The 16,371-nt window shown below is 42.8% G+C and overlaps 1 long non-coding RNA gene across 2 annotated transcripts in view; it reads right to left on the minus strand.

Annotated features, from left to right (window-relative positions):
- LOC310764993 overlaps nt 1-15,269 on the minus strand; it is a 28,542-nt gene extending 13,273 nt beyond the window's left edge. Inside the window, exons 1-2 of one of the 2 annotated variants that reach the window (XR_014549401.1) lie at nt 15,121-15,269; nt 9,156-9,833 (exon numbers count right to left, since the gene is read on the minus strand). This is a non-coding gene — a long non-coding RNA (uncharacterized lncRNA). Of the gene's footprint in view, nt 1-9,155; nt 9,834-15,120 lie in introns of those variants that run through there. The other variant, XR_014549400.1, reaches the window with a different exon arrangement.
- Nucleotides 15,270-16,371: the final 1,102 nt, after the last annotated feature.

Below are 16,371 nucleotides of genomic sequence, written 5' to 3' on the forward strand. Positions count from 1 at the left end.
CTACTTTCATATATGGCTGTCAACATAAAGTGTAGCTTGAGCCTTAGGCCATCATACATTAAAAGCTGCATCACACCACTTTCAACAGTCATAGCTTCCTCCCAAGAATCATGGGATAATCATAGCTTGCTAAAGGCTGCTGAGAGCTGTTCGGAGATCCCAGTTCCACTCACAGAGCTATAGTTCCCAGTGTGGTTTAGCCATCAATCCCTGTCTCCAGGGAACCTTGGAAATTGTAACTCTGTGAGAAGAATAGGCGGCTCCTATCAAATCTCAGCACCCTAAACAAATGACTATTCCCCAGATTTATTTGGGGAGAAAGCCATGACTCTTTAAACTGGTATACTAGTTCTTTAAATCTATAATGTGGACATAGGCCTTGTATTATGTGCTGAAAATAGCAACTTTTTCCTCCTTTAAAGGACAGATCAGGACAGGGCTATGTTTGAGAAGTATTCTCTTATCTGGCTGATATCCGATGAGGCCAGCATAAATCTAGGTGAATTTCTACCCAGATGGAATCTTACTTGGCCTAATCCTGTATATTTGGTTTCTATCGCAAACCAAATATTTGCTATGCTGGGAGCAACCAGCACACTAATATCCTTTGGAGCTGTTTTGCAATCCTAAAGATTTCCATATGTACTTTCCAAACTGATTGGCTAAGCAGTATTCACTTTATTGTTCTCCGGGAACAAAAAACACACTGTCGATAAAATTTCTAACAAAGACCATTAGTGGCGGAGAAGATAGCAAGAGATAAGACAATAGAAGGAAGCCATTAAACCATTCCCTTCAGCCTCAGAGATGGGGGGGGGACTCCATTGTGCAAGCCAAACCTCCCCGTTGCTATTACAAAGGGATACGGTTCAAGGATGGCCACAAAATATCATAAATAATACAGGCTTCAGTTCAGGCAGTTTAAAAGAAGCAGAAAACACTGAAATTTGCTTCTACTTTCCCCTTTGCTTTGCATTATGTCTTGCAGGAGAAATAGCCACCCGGGGAAACGTTCTAGATTCAGATCCACAGACTTGGGGCACATGTGGGCGTTATGGATGTGTTCAAGAGGGAAAGGACTATGCCATTTTTGTTATAGTCACATGGGAACTCCTTTTCTGTTGTGTGCTCCTACATGGTTTGGGGAATGAGGTAACCACATGGGCAGGGTATATCATGGCTTCTTTCTCCTTGGCACCAATGGTTTGAATAGAAAGAACCTTCCAATCTGCCCTGTCTGTATGACAGTGCCGGATTTAGTGGGACATGGGCAGTTACCCTGCACAGGACACCAAGCCAAGGGATGCAAAAGGACAATAATAACACTTATATTTATAAAGGTACCCCCCAGTCAAGCTTGCAAAAATATATCATTTGCCCGATAATAAATGCTGGAAATGTAAGGAGGTTGAAGGTACATTCTTTCACCTTTGGTGGACGTGCCCAAAGATTAAGGCTTTCTGGGAAATGATTTATAATGAAATGAAAAAGGTATTTAAGTATACCTTCTTGAAAAAGCCAGAGGCTTTTCTCTTGGGCATAGTCGGCCATTTGGTGCCAAAGAAGGACAGAACTTTTTTTATGTATGCTACAACGGCAGCAAGAATACTTATAGCAAAGCACTGGAAGACTCAAGATCTACCCACTCTGGAAGAATGGCAGATGAAGTTGATTGACTATATGGGACTGGCAGAAATGACCGGCAGAATCCGCGACCAGGGAGAAGAGTCGGCAGAAGAAGATTGGAAGAAATTTAAGGACTATTTACAGAAATATTACAAAATTAATGAACTCTGAAAAGATGTTGGATTGAACTTTTGTGGTCTCTAGCTGTTATGATAAAGATAATAGGGATTAAAATTGTTTAAGTCATTAAATTTAAAAAGTTGAGTGGAAAATAAGGTGTTATTTTAAAAGGAATGTTAAGAGATTAGGATTTGCTGGATTAACAAGTCGAACTAGAAAACAAGAAGGGGAGGTACGAGGAAGTCAAAGAAACATGTTATTGAAAAATTGTTATTGAAATTGACTTGTTTTTAAAAATTTTCTTTTTTTTTTCTTTTTGTGTTTGTATAAAATTGGAAAATTTAATAAATATTTATAAATATATATATATATATATAAAGGTACCTATTGAGAAAATCCATAAAAAGTAACTGTACCAAAAGGAATTATTGTGAAAATAAGATTTGGGGAGGGGGGCAATTTTGTCCTCACTCAGGGTACTATATTACCAAAGTCAGCCCCTACATCTCAGCAAAAGTGGCTCCTGTACACCATTGTCATGGCCAGTCACATAACAAAATCTATTTTCATATAAGTGATCCTTAAATGTCCATTCCTCTAATGTTGATGCTAACCTTGCCCTCTATATTGTTGTGAGTTTGCGGGTTTGTGTGTGGTTTGAGTCCTTTGTAATTCCTGCATTCAGCAAGGATTCAATTACTGGAATAGCCAGGACAGCTTCTTGGTAATGGCCTCCTAAGTATGGGTCATTAGGGTAACGAAGGAACTGGCAGTGTGCCAGAGGACAAATGGATGAGGTCCCCTCCCCCCTCCCCCAACTGGTCCCCACTCCACTCAGCTCTAATCTGTGGCTCCTAGAAGCTGTCCACACAGCAGCCACACCCCAGGAACAGCTTCGATTGGCTGGCTGAACCAGGTGAGGGTAGCTGATAGATCTCAAGTCCTCAGTAAGTTTGGGACTTCCCCTGCATACAGACACAGCTTCCAGTGGGTTGACTGGATGAGACCAATAGTGGGTCTAATGGTCAAGGAGGTGGTTTCTGCATGTGCTTTAGAGGGAAGTGAGGGGCAGATGGGGCTCATCAACCTGAGAAGGTAGCCTATCTAGGAGAAGGAAAACTCTGATCCTAAACCTCTGCTGCCTTGCGGGATATCTTTGGGAGAAGAAAAGGCGAAGGAGTAAACCCTACACAAATATGGACTCCCTAAGATAGCTCGATGATGCCTTGTATGCCTCCTTCCAGCAATTCCTGCAGCCAAGCTGTAGCACCCTGCTTGTGGTTAACGCTTAGCTGGAATGAAATATTCAACGCAGCGATAGAGAAATTAAAATAATAATTTATTTGTCAGACAAATAAATGAGAGACACAGAGACAAAGCTCTGCCCCTCCAGCCCTGATGGCCAGCACTTATATTTCCTCAGCCCAGCCCCCTTGCTCCTCCTTTGGCTGCCTCTGTCCAATCAGCCTGGTTGAAATTCCTACTGGCTGTTTGCTAGAACCAATCATAAAAGATACACCCATTTCCTATTACCTTTTATGGGAGACAAAGAGCTATATTTCCTTCTATCTATAAATGGCAAACAAGTAGCCATATATCTTACATTTGCCTCAACAAGGCACCTTAATTACCAGATCACCTTTTGCCCTTATTACCCTATTGCCCTATTGCCCTATTCACTCCAAAACAGATGGCTAAAACAGATCTTGGGTTCACATTCTCACACACCATCAATGAAATAAGAATCTAACATAAGAATCTAACATTTCTTACTTTCTAAATCCTTTGCATAATTACATTTAAGCCAATATATTTCATACATAACATATATAGATTTTTAGAAGCAAAGGCCTTTTCAAAGTAAAAAGGAACTTAGTAAAAACACTTTCCAAAAGCAACTCCTTAAATTTACACCCCCCCCCCCTTTCAAGCCAGCTGCTGTTTCTATTAGCTCTTGCCCTTTAACCTTATGAAAATATGGCTCAAGTCTAATGGGAGGCACATGGTATTATATTTTGTTAAACAATAAATCCTACTATTTGTTGTTGTTTAGTCGTTTAGTCGTGTCCGACTCTTCGTGACCCCATGGACCAGAGCACGCCAGGCACTTCTGTCTTCCACTGCCTCCCGCAGTTTAGTCAGACTCATGTTTGTAGCTTCGAAGACACTATCCAACCATCTCGTCCTCTGTCGTCCCCTTCTCCTTGTGCCCTCCATCTTTCCCAACATCAGGGTCTTTTCCAGGGAGTCTTCTCTTCTCATGAGGTGGCCAAAGTATTGGAGCCTCAGCTTCACGATCTGTCCTTCCAGTGAGCACTCAGGGCTGATTTCCTTAAGAATGGATAGGTTTGATCTTCTTGCAGTCCAAGGGACTCTCAAGAGTCTCCTCCAACACCATAATTCAAAAGCATCAATTCTTCGACGATCAGCCTTCTTTATGGTCCAGCTCTCACTTCCATACATCACTACTGGGAAAACCATAGCTTTTACTATACGGACCTTTGTTGGCAAGGTGATGTCTCTACTTTTTAAGATGCTGTCTAGGTTGGTCATTGCTTTCCTCCCAAGAAGCAGACGTCTCTTAATTTCGTGGCTGCTGTCACCATCTGCAGTGATCATCCTACTATTTACCAACTCTTAATTAGTGTTTTTGCAGCTTGATTGTATTCTGTAATATGTATGGTCAGTATGACCTTTTGCTCCCAGCCTGTAATTCCCTTTTACAACTTTAAGAATTTTTGGCTCCTGCTATAAATCAGGGGGGCCCTTGTCCAGGAGGATAAACATCTGCCAAAGTCTTTTAGCCAGCTGGTCTTCTGCCTGGCATTAAAAAAAAAACACAAGCATCTGCAAATATATATTTTAAGCTCATTTTAAAATACAAGTCTTGATCAGATGCCTCAAAGCTAGTGCCAAAAGTATTGTTCTGCTTTCCTTTAGACCACATCAGTGAGACCATGAGGAGGCTTGTGCCCCAGGCAGGTCACTTCCTGGTCACTGCTAACACAGTGGTTTGACTTCACCCCTAGAAGTGCACTCCATTGTCTCTCGAGACAGAAAGATGCCAACAAAAATAATATCTGACTTTCTGACATTCAGTGTACCTTAGGAACATGGGAAGGGAGTTGTATTATACTGACAGGCAGGAGGTTTCATGCTCGCTTTGACAGCACGTATACTGAAATGAGAATGATACAGAGGAGGTATCCAGGGTTTCAGGCAGAGTTCTCTCGCAGCCCTCCCTAGAAATGCCAGGGAGTGAAACCAGGACCTTCTGCATGCAAAGCAGATGCTCTACATGCTGAGTGACAGCCTTTTCCCCACTTAGAGCACATCTGTAGCAAATTTCAATTTTCTGTCTGTCACGGAAGTACAGTGGTACCTCGGGTTACAGACCCTTCAGGTTACAGACTCCACTAACCCAGAAATAGTACCTCAGGTTAAGAACTTTGCTTCAGGATGAGAACAGAAATCGTGTGGCGGTGGTGTGGCGGCAGCAGGAGGCCCCAATAGCTAAAGTGGTACCTCAGGTTAAGAACAGTTTCAGGTTAAGAACGGACCTCCAGAACGAATTAAGTTCTTAACCCGAGGTACTACTGTATTATTCCAGTTTTAATCGCCCCTGCCTACCTCCCAGGACACATATCTGGAACTGATAAACCCACCTTTATTCCCTGAACACCGAAAGATTGGGTTTTAGGCCCCTCAGTCTGTAAGGATGTGTACAGTAATCTGACTTCGAAACAAAGGGAACTTCATGAAGTTGGAGGCAGCGGAAGCCTTTGAAGGATCACGCCGTGTGTGTGTGTTTGAACACTAACACAAATTTCAGATTACTCTGGAAACAAATTCCACTGCAAGTGACCAGGAGCTGCAGCAACCCGTGATGAATGAAACAAGCACTTCAGAGGTTAACCGAGCTTTCTAAAGAGGAAGCAGGTTTTGTCTCCCAGCCCCACCACTGGAAAATATTAAAACAATAAAAATAAAAAGCAGAGGAGTATGTTTTTGTAAAAGAAGCAAATTTCCTGCCTGCTGCGGCTCTGATAAATTTCAGTCAGGGATGACAAGAGAAGGGGGCTGGGGGAGACAAACGGACTTCCTGGAAAACCAGACAGGCTAGAATTAATTGAGGACATCTTCATCAGCAGAACAGCTGGTTCTGGGGCCTAATCATCAGCAAAAACAGAGCCATAAATTGAACAGGAAACAGAAAAGTCTGAATCAAACTTGCAGGATCCAAATGTGCAAAAGAAAAAGTAAAACACAGCTGAAGAACCAAGCCTTCCGGCAGGAAGGCAACCACCAAAAGGAAGTGCCAGTGGCCTGAGCAATGAAACAGCCTCTCAGGGCTCCCAGTCCTCATGCCAGCTGCTGGCACACGTTCAGCAGTGAGTGGATGCCTGGCCCACTAGACAGAGGCTGCTGCTGGATGATCTTGACAGTTCAGCATGAGTCACAAAAGATGCCTTCGATCTCCACGGCACCAAGTATAAGTCACCCGGCTCTTGGGGCTTTTTCTAGTAGAGGAACAAGAGCAGCACTTCCCATCCCAAATATTTCAAACAGCAGTCGGAGAGACAGTAGAAAGCGAATTGTTTCAAAAAGGAATGGCAAGATAAAATGTTAAGAGTATATTGAACTGGCTAGATTAACAGAGGCAATTAGAGATCACACTAGACAAGAGTTTCAAAAAGCATGGGGAAAATGCAGAGAATGCTTCACAAAACAGCGCCCTAAAATACATACCTGGACTTGTTTCGATTAATGTCTGCAGGAGACTTTGTGGATATTTAAGTTATAATTAGAAAAATCTTAATAATTATTCATAAAGGACACAGTTTATAAGAAGTAAATAAGGAGGCCAGATACAGGATAAAGGAAGTCTTTTATTTGGTTGTTTGTATTGTTGTATGTTATGTTCACTGTACATTATGTTCACGTTTAATGTGTATTGGGGGTGGGGGGGTTGTGTTATGTTGCAAATAAAATTCCAATAAAAATTTAAAATTAAAAAAAGAAAGAAAGTGAATTGTTTCAACTTTCGTTTATTTTATTTCTTCAATTAAATGTCTCTCCCGCCTTTCCTCCCAAAGGAGCCCAGGCAAGGCATCAGAGTAGTAAAACAATACAACTGAAGATAAAATAAAAACTTATTTAAAACATTTAAGAACAATTAAGAACATCTAAAAAGAATCACATCTGCCCCACAGCTAATAATTTCAGGTTGTTGGGAATATCATTCAGTCAAAAAAAATGACTGGGTAAATGAAAATGTTTTTCATGGGGTACGGGACCTTAGCTAGAATCATGCACACTTCCATGGAAGTAGATCCCACTGAACACAATGGGCCTTGCTTCTGGAAAAACAGGTTAGTGGCCCCTTATCTCATCTGGATGGCCCCCTCTCTTTTATCCTTTAGGGAAATGCTACGGTTGTTGGTTTTAAAGAACCATTTGATTTGACTGTTTCTTTAGAATATCCTGTAGTATATCTTATCCAAAAAAAGAAATCAGCTAAAAGAGCGTAGCCTTGCCTTGTCACAAGGATTCAGGAGCCTCTTAGCATATCAGGAGCAAAGCTATTATATTAGTGTGGCTGGCATACCAAGGGAGAATTCACATGCACCATGTATCCTGTTTCAACCAGGCTGCCATCCCACGGGGGACTGAGCTGGAAGTCACACAACAACAATTAGCTAGTACAGGCTCCAGAAAGCAAGGGCAGGTCCTTCAGGACCTAGGATAACTCCCAAGGAAGACAGGTGCTGCTTTGACTCTGGCCTGAGCTTTGATGTGCCTGAAGAAGCAAAGGAAAAAAGCAGGCCTGTTCAGAGCCTGAGCCCTGTCCCTCATCTGAGTGCTAGCAAGAAGGCCTTGGCTTGGAGCTATGCATTTCCAATGTCACTGGCTGACCTTCAGGTATTCTGCTTCTCTGCTGGAGAGTTGACTTTGGGTAGTCATGGCGGTGCCAGGGATGGGTAGGGGGCAAGTGCCACCCCAGGCAAGCAACGCTTAAAATTTTATATGTGTTTTCTCTTGCTTTTCGCTTGACAAAACGTGTATTATTTTTTTGTTCCTGTACTTAGGTCTTCTGAAAAGTGAGCTTGCAATTAAACAAATAACTTTAATACTGTCTTTGGTCACACAAGAGAAGGTATGCATTACTGCCATTTAAAACCAGGCAGGTACCTTTTTTTTGTACTATGTCTACTGACTGCTAAAAACCTTTCTGTTTAGGCAAACCTACCCAGATATGAAATATATATATTTGTAATATATATATTTGTTATATATTTGTTGATCGTATCTATATTTTGATAATTTTATTATGTCTTCTTTTCTCAGTAAGGTTTTATCAGTCTTTTCTGATGACTGTTTTTATATTATTTTATGTAAACTGCTTGGAGCTTGTAGTATGCTTTTTAATCAAGCAGCATATAAATTGGGATAAATAAATAAATCGCGGCCTGAGGTCTCTATTCAGATTTTCTGCCTTAGGCATCAAAAACCTATTAGGACAGGCCCCAATGGTCTGAAGGTGCTGCCAGTTATTCCAACTCAGTGCTAGGGGTGGGGAACCCTACCTTTAAGTTGTTCAGTTGTGCATTGTGAATAGTAATACGTTCCTGAACTGAGCTACTCCGCCAAGATAAACTCAGGAAACAATTGATGACGGATCAGAAGTGAAAGCGGGGGCAGAGAGTGGAGTACCTTTGGCATTAGTCACTGAAAGCTGTTTGTGCAAGAGCTAACTTATTTCCAAGGATTATATTTCCAAGGAAATTCTGTCTCCAGTGCCTGCAGAACTGAATCACTTTGTTGTGTTGGGCCCAACAGGTGTTTAGTCTTCGCTCCTCGTCTTTGGTTTTGGTGGCATGCGGTTAAACCACATCCTTTTGAGCCATCAGACATTTCGCTCCTCTTCGGAGTGATGTGACAGAAGTTGATCCTGCACACTGATTAGTCATTCCTAAATAGAAGAAAGCCTCGATTTTTACGAGGTCTCTGCAAACAAACAGAGCAAAAGTTTTGCTTCAATATTTCTTGGTGTTCTGGTCACCCAAGTGAGTACTTTCTCATGAGATGTGAGATTGTAGAGGATCATGAGAAACAATAACCTCCTTTTGTAGTTGTGGTTTTGACCAAACCAAGACTCATTTCCGTTTTTTAGAATAATAATAATAATCACAGAACATTATCTCTGCATCCTAAAGCAATACTTCTGAAAGAGGAAAAAGAAAGTTTACTCAGAGTCCATTTGATGTTTCAAAATTCCAGACACACTATGAACAAAACCACAGAGATGTAGTACAGCACACACACACACCCTCCATCCCGAGCACTCCTTTTTTTTCCTGCTGCAGCTTTGATGGACCACCACTTCAAACCTTAGCATTACTGACTGGCTTAGCAATTTGTTCCTCGTATCATATGGCAAGTTTCTGAAGCTTCAGATGTGTAGTGGCATTTGCTTCTTGTCTTAAAAGAGGAAGGGGGGGGAGAGAACACAGGGGTTGAACATGAGGATCCAATTGTCTGATAAACAGAAACATCTGTTGGAATCATGAACAGTTGATTAGTGGAGTTCATTTCCAGGGTACAGCTTTCAGTGAAACTCTCTCGTTTCTGAACGTTGCATGTGTCAGCGATCCCCAAATGGTGGGTCAAGACTCACAGCCGGCTCATGGGAGCCTTGTGGTCAAATCGCCAGGTTGTTGGCGGTGTAGGGTCAGTGGAAAGGGCTTCAGCAAGGTAACTGTAGCTGTGTGTTGTGCACTGTGGGACATCCCCTTCTGCTCTCTTGGAGCGGGACTTCCACTTCTCAGCAATGAGTTGGTGAGACTTCGGGCCTGTGATAGCCTCAGTCCAGATTATGGGCCCCTGTGGGACTTTCATCTGGAATTTTCTAGACTTGAAGGCCTTACTGACAGCTACTGTAGAAAGCCTGGCAAGTAGGAAGATCATCATACTCAGCATTCGTATGGCTCATTTCAAGCGTTCAAAGTTCTATGCAAATTTATCCGGGTCGTCCTTATGACTCAGTTCCTTTTTGACTCCTGATTGGCCGGCAGCCATGTATAGCTCTGTGTAGGATAGATCAAATTCCAGTCAGGGAAGGGCCACAGCTTTGTAGCGGTTCAACACGAGCTTTGTAGGCAAAAGGTCCCTGATTCAATCTCTGGCATCCCTAGATAGGGCTGGAAAATACTTCTGTTTGAAACCCTGGAGAGCTACTGCTAATCAGTGCAGGCAGTAGTGAACTAGAAGCAGGAAAAGATGATCCAACTCAATATAAGGCAGTTTCCTGTGTTCCAGTACTGCGCATTTTAAAAATATATACTTTTGGTGACGTAGGCAAGCAAGTCGGGATGGCTCTGCTGCTTAAACTACCTTTCTCAGCCCAGACTCCCCTACTCCCTCACCTGTTCCTCAGGTTCCAAATGGATCCTGACTCCAGCTCTTAGCACCATGGGCTACCACTGTTTCTAGCTTTCTACTCCAATTCTGCCTGTGGGAAGACAGGCCTGATACATAAACAGCCTGCCTATTACCCCATACCCCACAAGTGTCCCGGAAAACCATGGCACATCCCATTATTTCCTGTGAGAGCATTTTGGGCACCATGATCTTGTGCAATTTTGCGCCGAGATCTCGCCCAAGAAAAAACACTTTGGGGGGGGCGCAATCTCACACACTGCCCCAAAAATGTGTGTTTTGGGGTGCCGTGAGAGCACTGCCCTAAAAAGCATGTCTTTTGGGCTCTGTGGTCTTGTGTGGGTCACATGACTCGTGTGGGAGCTCAGACAGGAAGACATGCACCCCAGTTTTGGGATCCAACATGCAGGAGGGTATGCTACCCCATAACGGAGATTAACTTCATTATCACAACTGCAAGAAACCAAGCAAAACTTACTAATCAAGGTTACTTTTTCCTGATTTGGAAACAACCCTTGGAGAAGCAGGCCACAATTCTACCTTGGTATTGTGGATCAGAGTTCATTACCATGCAATCATCCATATTTTTCAGTGTTTTGTATTGTAGTAGTTGCTGTTAATAATTAGCATTTCTATTCCACCTGGTACAAAGCCAAAACAAATGCTAACACAAACCGAAAAAGCATAAAAAAGCAGTAAAATTATTTAAAGCAATGAGCAGCAGCAGACACTGCAAATACAGTGGCAGCCAGTACTATGCTTCCAGGTGTCATTTGGAAGAATGATTTTCAAACATCCTTTACATCAGAACATCAGGAAGACGACAAACAGGCTTCCCAGGGGAAAGAATTCCAAATTCTGAGGAGGCTGTTTCCTGTGTGGTCAGGAAAACATGGAGCAACAATCAGTGTGACTGGGCAGGCTTAGATTGGACGAGAGAGCCCTTCAGTGATTCTGGGACCAGGCTATTGCATAGTTAAATTATTGTTCTCTAAATGCAAAAGTGGTTCTAGCTTAGAAAATGCACAACAGGTTAGTCCCTCTGTGTGCATACTAATCCTGCAGTGAAGAAATGAAACTACGCCTCTTAGTATTTTAGATTACAATGATTACAGTGATAACAAAAACAAAAAACAAAAAAACTTAGAGGCTGCAGATTTAAGAATCTGAAGCAGCAAAGAGACAAACTGTTCCTAATATCAGTTAGTTATTTGACCAATTTACTTTTGACTTCCAGAAATAAAAATGGAAAGGAAACAAATTATAAATGCTGAATATTGCAAACTATTTTATACATTGAAGTGACCCAACTCATCTATTATCCCAAAGAGACCAGATTTTTAACACAGTTCTGTAAATAATAATCAGATATTGTTTGGATTGTGGTCTAAGCAGAGAATATAATGGCTTATTATATTGTTTGTGTCATTTATTGTTTTCTCCAGAATGTTGTCTGCATCTCTTTTGATTTGTGAAATGTTGAATTGCAATGAGCAGCACTGATCTGTTGTTTAAAAACTTAATTTGTGAGATTGCAAAGGATAGTCCCTCACCCACCGAAAGTGTAGTGATGGTTGGCAGCAATCCAGAGGCCTGTGTATTATAGCATAATACTAGAGAAGACGTTTCAGAAACATGGGGTCCCAATGATTGTGGAGATATGCTAGCATGTGTGATGGTGGGGTCAGGCAGTGCTCCCAGAATGGAGACCTCTAGTGCCACCTCGTCACTGCTCTTTCACTGGAAGCAGTGTGCAAAATTCCAGTGGATATATTGCTTTGTGTGTTTGCCTAGCCTGCCAAGTAGTCCTCATTACTGTTCAGGATATAATTGTGAGGCGTGAGAGAGGCAATGCACCTGATCATGTCCCTTGAGCAGTTGGTATCAGCAGTTGCCGATTCTGGTCAGCATTTTTAATTTGCTAAAACTAAATTGTCACCTACAATTCTCACCAGGTTTAATTTTTTTAAAAAAGACAAAAAGGTAAGTTGAAACTGAATCTTTACTAACTGATTTGGAACAGATGCTACGTGTTGAGTCCAAACAGTCTCTCCCCCCCCCCCAAGGTGTGAAAGGAGAATAAAAAACTATAATCTTGACTGCCTTACATTTTTAACTAACTTCACTCCCAGAAAAGCTTGCACCTTTGAGGTGTTACATTCCACTACGATGGTACCATGAAAAGGAAGAACACGCAAAGAAATGTTTTGTTGGCCTCTGCCAATAATACTGACATTTTCTGCTTCGTACCAAGATTTCCTAAGCATCTCTTGGCACTACAATAACATCTCCAACACAATATTCATTCGTTTCCTCCTCATACAACCAGCAGGAAGCAACAGGCAGCTCTTGGGAGAAATCCAATCTGTGGGTGACTGATTTCTGTCTTGCCAGATTTGTCTGCTGCTGTTTCGTACCTGGAAGTGACAGAGAATCTGCCATTTCACAAACAGCCTCATTCCCGCCCCCCAGCTTCCTCTCACTCGCTTGGAAAGGTTTTTGAGCCAACTTTTGGGATTCTAGCTTTAGAGAAAACTAAGGCTTTGGAGTGTGCATGTGTCTGTGTATTTAGATTGGGATGATAAAATAATGTAGTGGAAAAATGAAGGGGGGCAACTGCTCGCAACTGCTTGTCCTTGGGAAGTACATTTTTCTAAGTATTCATTAGTTCAAACTATGCCTTTCGTTAGGACAACCACCTCATTTAATTGGCTTGATTGTAAGAATGAACTTCAGTGTGGATCCTCAAACTACCATTATGACCTTATAGGAGGAAGGAAGCTGTTCAAGAAGACAAGGACTGCTGTGTTGAGTCAGACTGGTTCTTGCTCAATGTTAGCTTTCTATCAACAATGAGGATGAGATGGAGGAATTCTAGGAAGCAACAGTCAAAGATAGCCTATCTCTGGAAATGAAGACTGCATTTTTGGCAGTCATGGATTCTAACCATATATGTTAGGTGGGCAGAATACATCCTAGGGCAGTTCCACAGATGAAACCATGCAAGTGTCTAATAAGCATTTCCTTTTGCTGGGTTTTAGTTGACCTTGTGCAACCTCAAGAGTTTTGTTCTGGATTACACTGGTGGGGAGAGGTCATGCTCTACATTCTGGTAAAATGCATGGAATTGCTATTTCTTTTAAGCCTTTCCAAGAGCCCATTTATCTAAAATAGGTCAGGGCAGTATAAATGAAGTTTTCAAAAGCAAACAGATCTGAAGGCATGACACACTGGTAATGGTGGTCAAAGGTGAATACACAAAACCATTTCTCAAACGGAAAGCACTACCATATATGTAACACAAATGTGCATCTTATCTTCATGCTACGCAACCAATAGACCATGTAGATATCTTGGAATCTGACTGTGTTATCTTAAGTGCACACCCTTTGAGGCGGTGACCCAGAACGTGTCCCTCACCTATTGACTTAATGCAAATGAGTATCATGATGGAACTCATGTTGAGTTTCACCCAATACCTTCCTCCTTTCTTCTTCTAACATTAGGGTATTCCTTGTGATGTGGATATTAACCTGTGGCATGGTTCTATTGGCTGATATGTTCTGTGACTGTGGAACTGCTCCACACAGGGCCAGAGGTGGGGTGCGGGATGGTATGTGACTGCTCCACTTGGGACATATTAACTGGGCCATTGCCACAAGCTGTCTACCCAGAGGACAGTGCTCACTCATACCAAACATGGTCCTTGAGGTGGGTTAGGATGAAAAAAGACAGTAGGTCAGAGTTGTGCTTCTGCTTCTGGTAAGCAACAAGGAAATGAGATCAATCCAAAAAGATGAGTGAATGTGGACATGACTGTTATGATGCCATCACATTAGAGTTTTACTCATGAATATATAGTCACATTAAAATGAATTTGCAGTAATTATATTGGGAAGCTTATTGCACTCAGAGCATCCTTCTAGAACCCCTGGCACCCCAGCATCTTCCATTTCACTTCCCCACAACTGCTGCCTGAAACACTTCCTGTGTTGTCAAAATTAGGTGGCTTCTATTTTTGGTTGTCATTGACTCTTGACAGGGTCTATTCAGTGGTGGTTCCCCATTTGTGGCATGCCCTCCCTGGCAGGTTGTGTCTGTCTCTGTCATTATTGACTTTAGGAGGAAGTTAAGCGGGACATTTTGCTTCAGGCAGCAAAATGTCTAGGGCTGCCCCTGCAATTCAGTATAAGGCAGCTTCCAACATCTGTAACTGAGATAAAATTTACCAAGTAGCTATCAGAAAAGGGAAGCTGAACAACTAATGGGGGGGGGGAGAGATGCCAATAACCGAGTTCCACCCAGGAAACAAGACTTTGTTGGAGATTTTTCTCTGTCATGGCCCTTAGCTACTGGGGCTGGGAAAGGGGTCCCAGGCAACTGAGCGTATTTGATGCCTTATACTCACTTACCTGGGAGTAAGCCTCACTGAACAGCATGGGATTTATTTCTGAGCAGACATACATTGGGATTCAGGTGCCTTTGAATCACTCTTGTGACTCAGCAACAGTCTTGTGTTATTATTGTGGAACCAATATTGGGAGAAATACTTTAAAATTATTATGTTGAATTTTACCATGCACGGCAGAGGCAGGAAATACAAACTAAATAAGGAAGTGACACGCACACTTTCAAGCCAGGGCTGCATATAATAAACCACTCAGGTAGGTTGTCCTCTTTCTCGAACTTGAGCAAACTCCACAAAGTCTTAAGAGTACAATGAGCAGGGGAAGGCATTCTTCCAGTGAAAACCAGGCTGCTATCAGAGCTCAGGAAACCATTGTGAGAATCCCTGCCTCGTGTCTTCTCTCGAAGTTAGCACTGCAGACACATCCGTACTACGTGCAGTGGCTCAGCTAGGCTGGGCTGTTGCAATCCTGTTGCAATCGCCACTGGGGAGAAGGAAAAGCTGTTAAGCCCGGCACGCTTACTCACACGCCCTCGTCTTTGGAGGGAGCCTCTTCTCTTCTAAACTTCAATCTATGGCACCTCTGAATGCAACACCCGATTTATTGACACAGCACCAAAGTCTTGAGAAGGGCTTTTGTTAGCTAACACATTGACAGAATGCTGCTGCTGCTAGCCAAGATGCTGAATAAACAGTGAAAGGGCAGAGCAGGTGGTAGGCAGGAGGGATGAAGATGCCCAGTGATGCCACAGCAATTCGGTAGGGAATGGGTGGCGGCCCAGGAAGCTGGGACCTCGGGGATTGTATTGCAGACAGTTATTTCTGTGGGGGAATGGAAGAGACTGTCGCCCAGACTGCTGTAGTGGCACTGGCAGGATGCAAGTTACACAAACATCATGGGGGATGCAGAGGAGAGAACTGCTGATGTGGGAGAAGGACCCTGGCTCCTCTGGATTCCCTCTCCCCCTCCCAATAACAGGCACTATTGGCCTGGGGTAATTGACAAGCCTGGCTAGCAAGCAAGTCCTTCTTCATCAATTTCACATCCAAGGGACGGTTTGCATGGTTTCCTACTCCCTTTTCTTTTAAAAATGAATACCTGGGTGAATATTTATTTATTTAAAAATGTATCAGATACAGGGGTGCCAACTTGAATAAAATATTGGGGCCAGGTAAGCCCCCTTCCCCATAATTGATCACATGACACAGTGCATGCACACCAGTTGAATGGGAATGCCCCTTCAAATAGTTTATGGGGGGGGGCTGCTGAAGAACCCTTCCCCCTTGGAGTTGGCTCCTATGAATTACTCTGGACATTGCAGGGGGAATGGGTTATTGTCGGTCCTCACGAAGTAGAGGTAGTGATGGCTACGAACTTGGATGGCTTTAAAAGACAAATTCATGGAGGATAAGACTGTGAGGAGATACTAGCCACTATGGCTACTGGAGGCAGTAAGCCTCCAAATACCGTTTTCTGATCATGTCTGTTGCACTGAGGTTCTGCTTGCATCTTTCTCATAGGCATGTGGCTGGCCGATGTGCAAACGGGACCTTAGGGCTAGATGGGTCTTTGGCTTCATCCAGCTGGGCTCTTCTTATGCTCTGGTCATGTTTTTCAGAAGAGTCGCCCGTGTTGCAGGGGAAACAGTAACAACGAATTTGTTGCTCGCTTCATCAGAGGCATGGAGTGACACCCTCAGCTGCAAGTACCGAGCAACGAGGTCAGAGGAAAATGAAATGTGACAATCCCAATGTATAGAAGGAATGTATGCAAAGAA

The sequence above is a fragment of the Podarcis filfolensis genome (assembly GCF_964270895.1).
Source record: "Podarcis filfolensis genome assembly, chromosome: 6".
Classification (NCBI taxonomy): Eukaryota; Metazoa; Chordata; class Lepidosauria; order Squamata; family Lacertidae; genus Podarcis; species Podarcis filfolensis.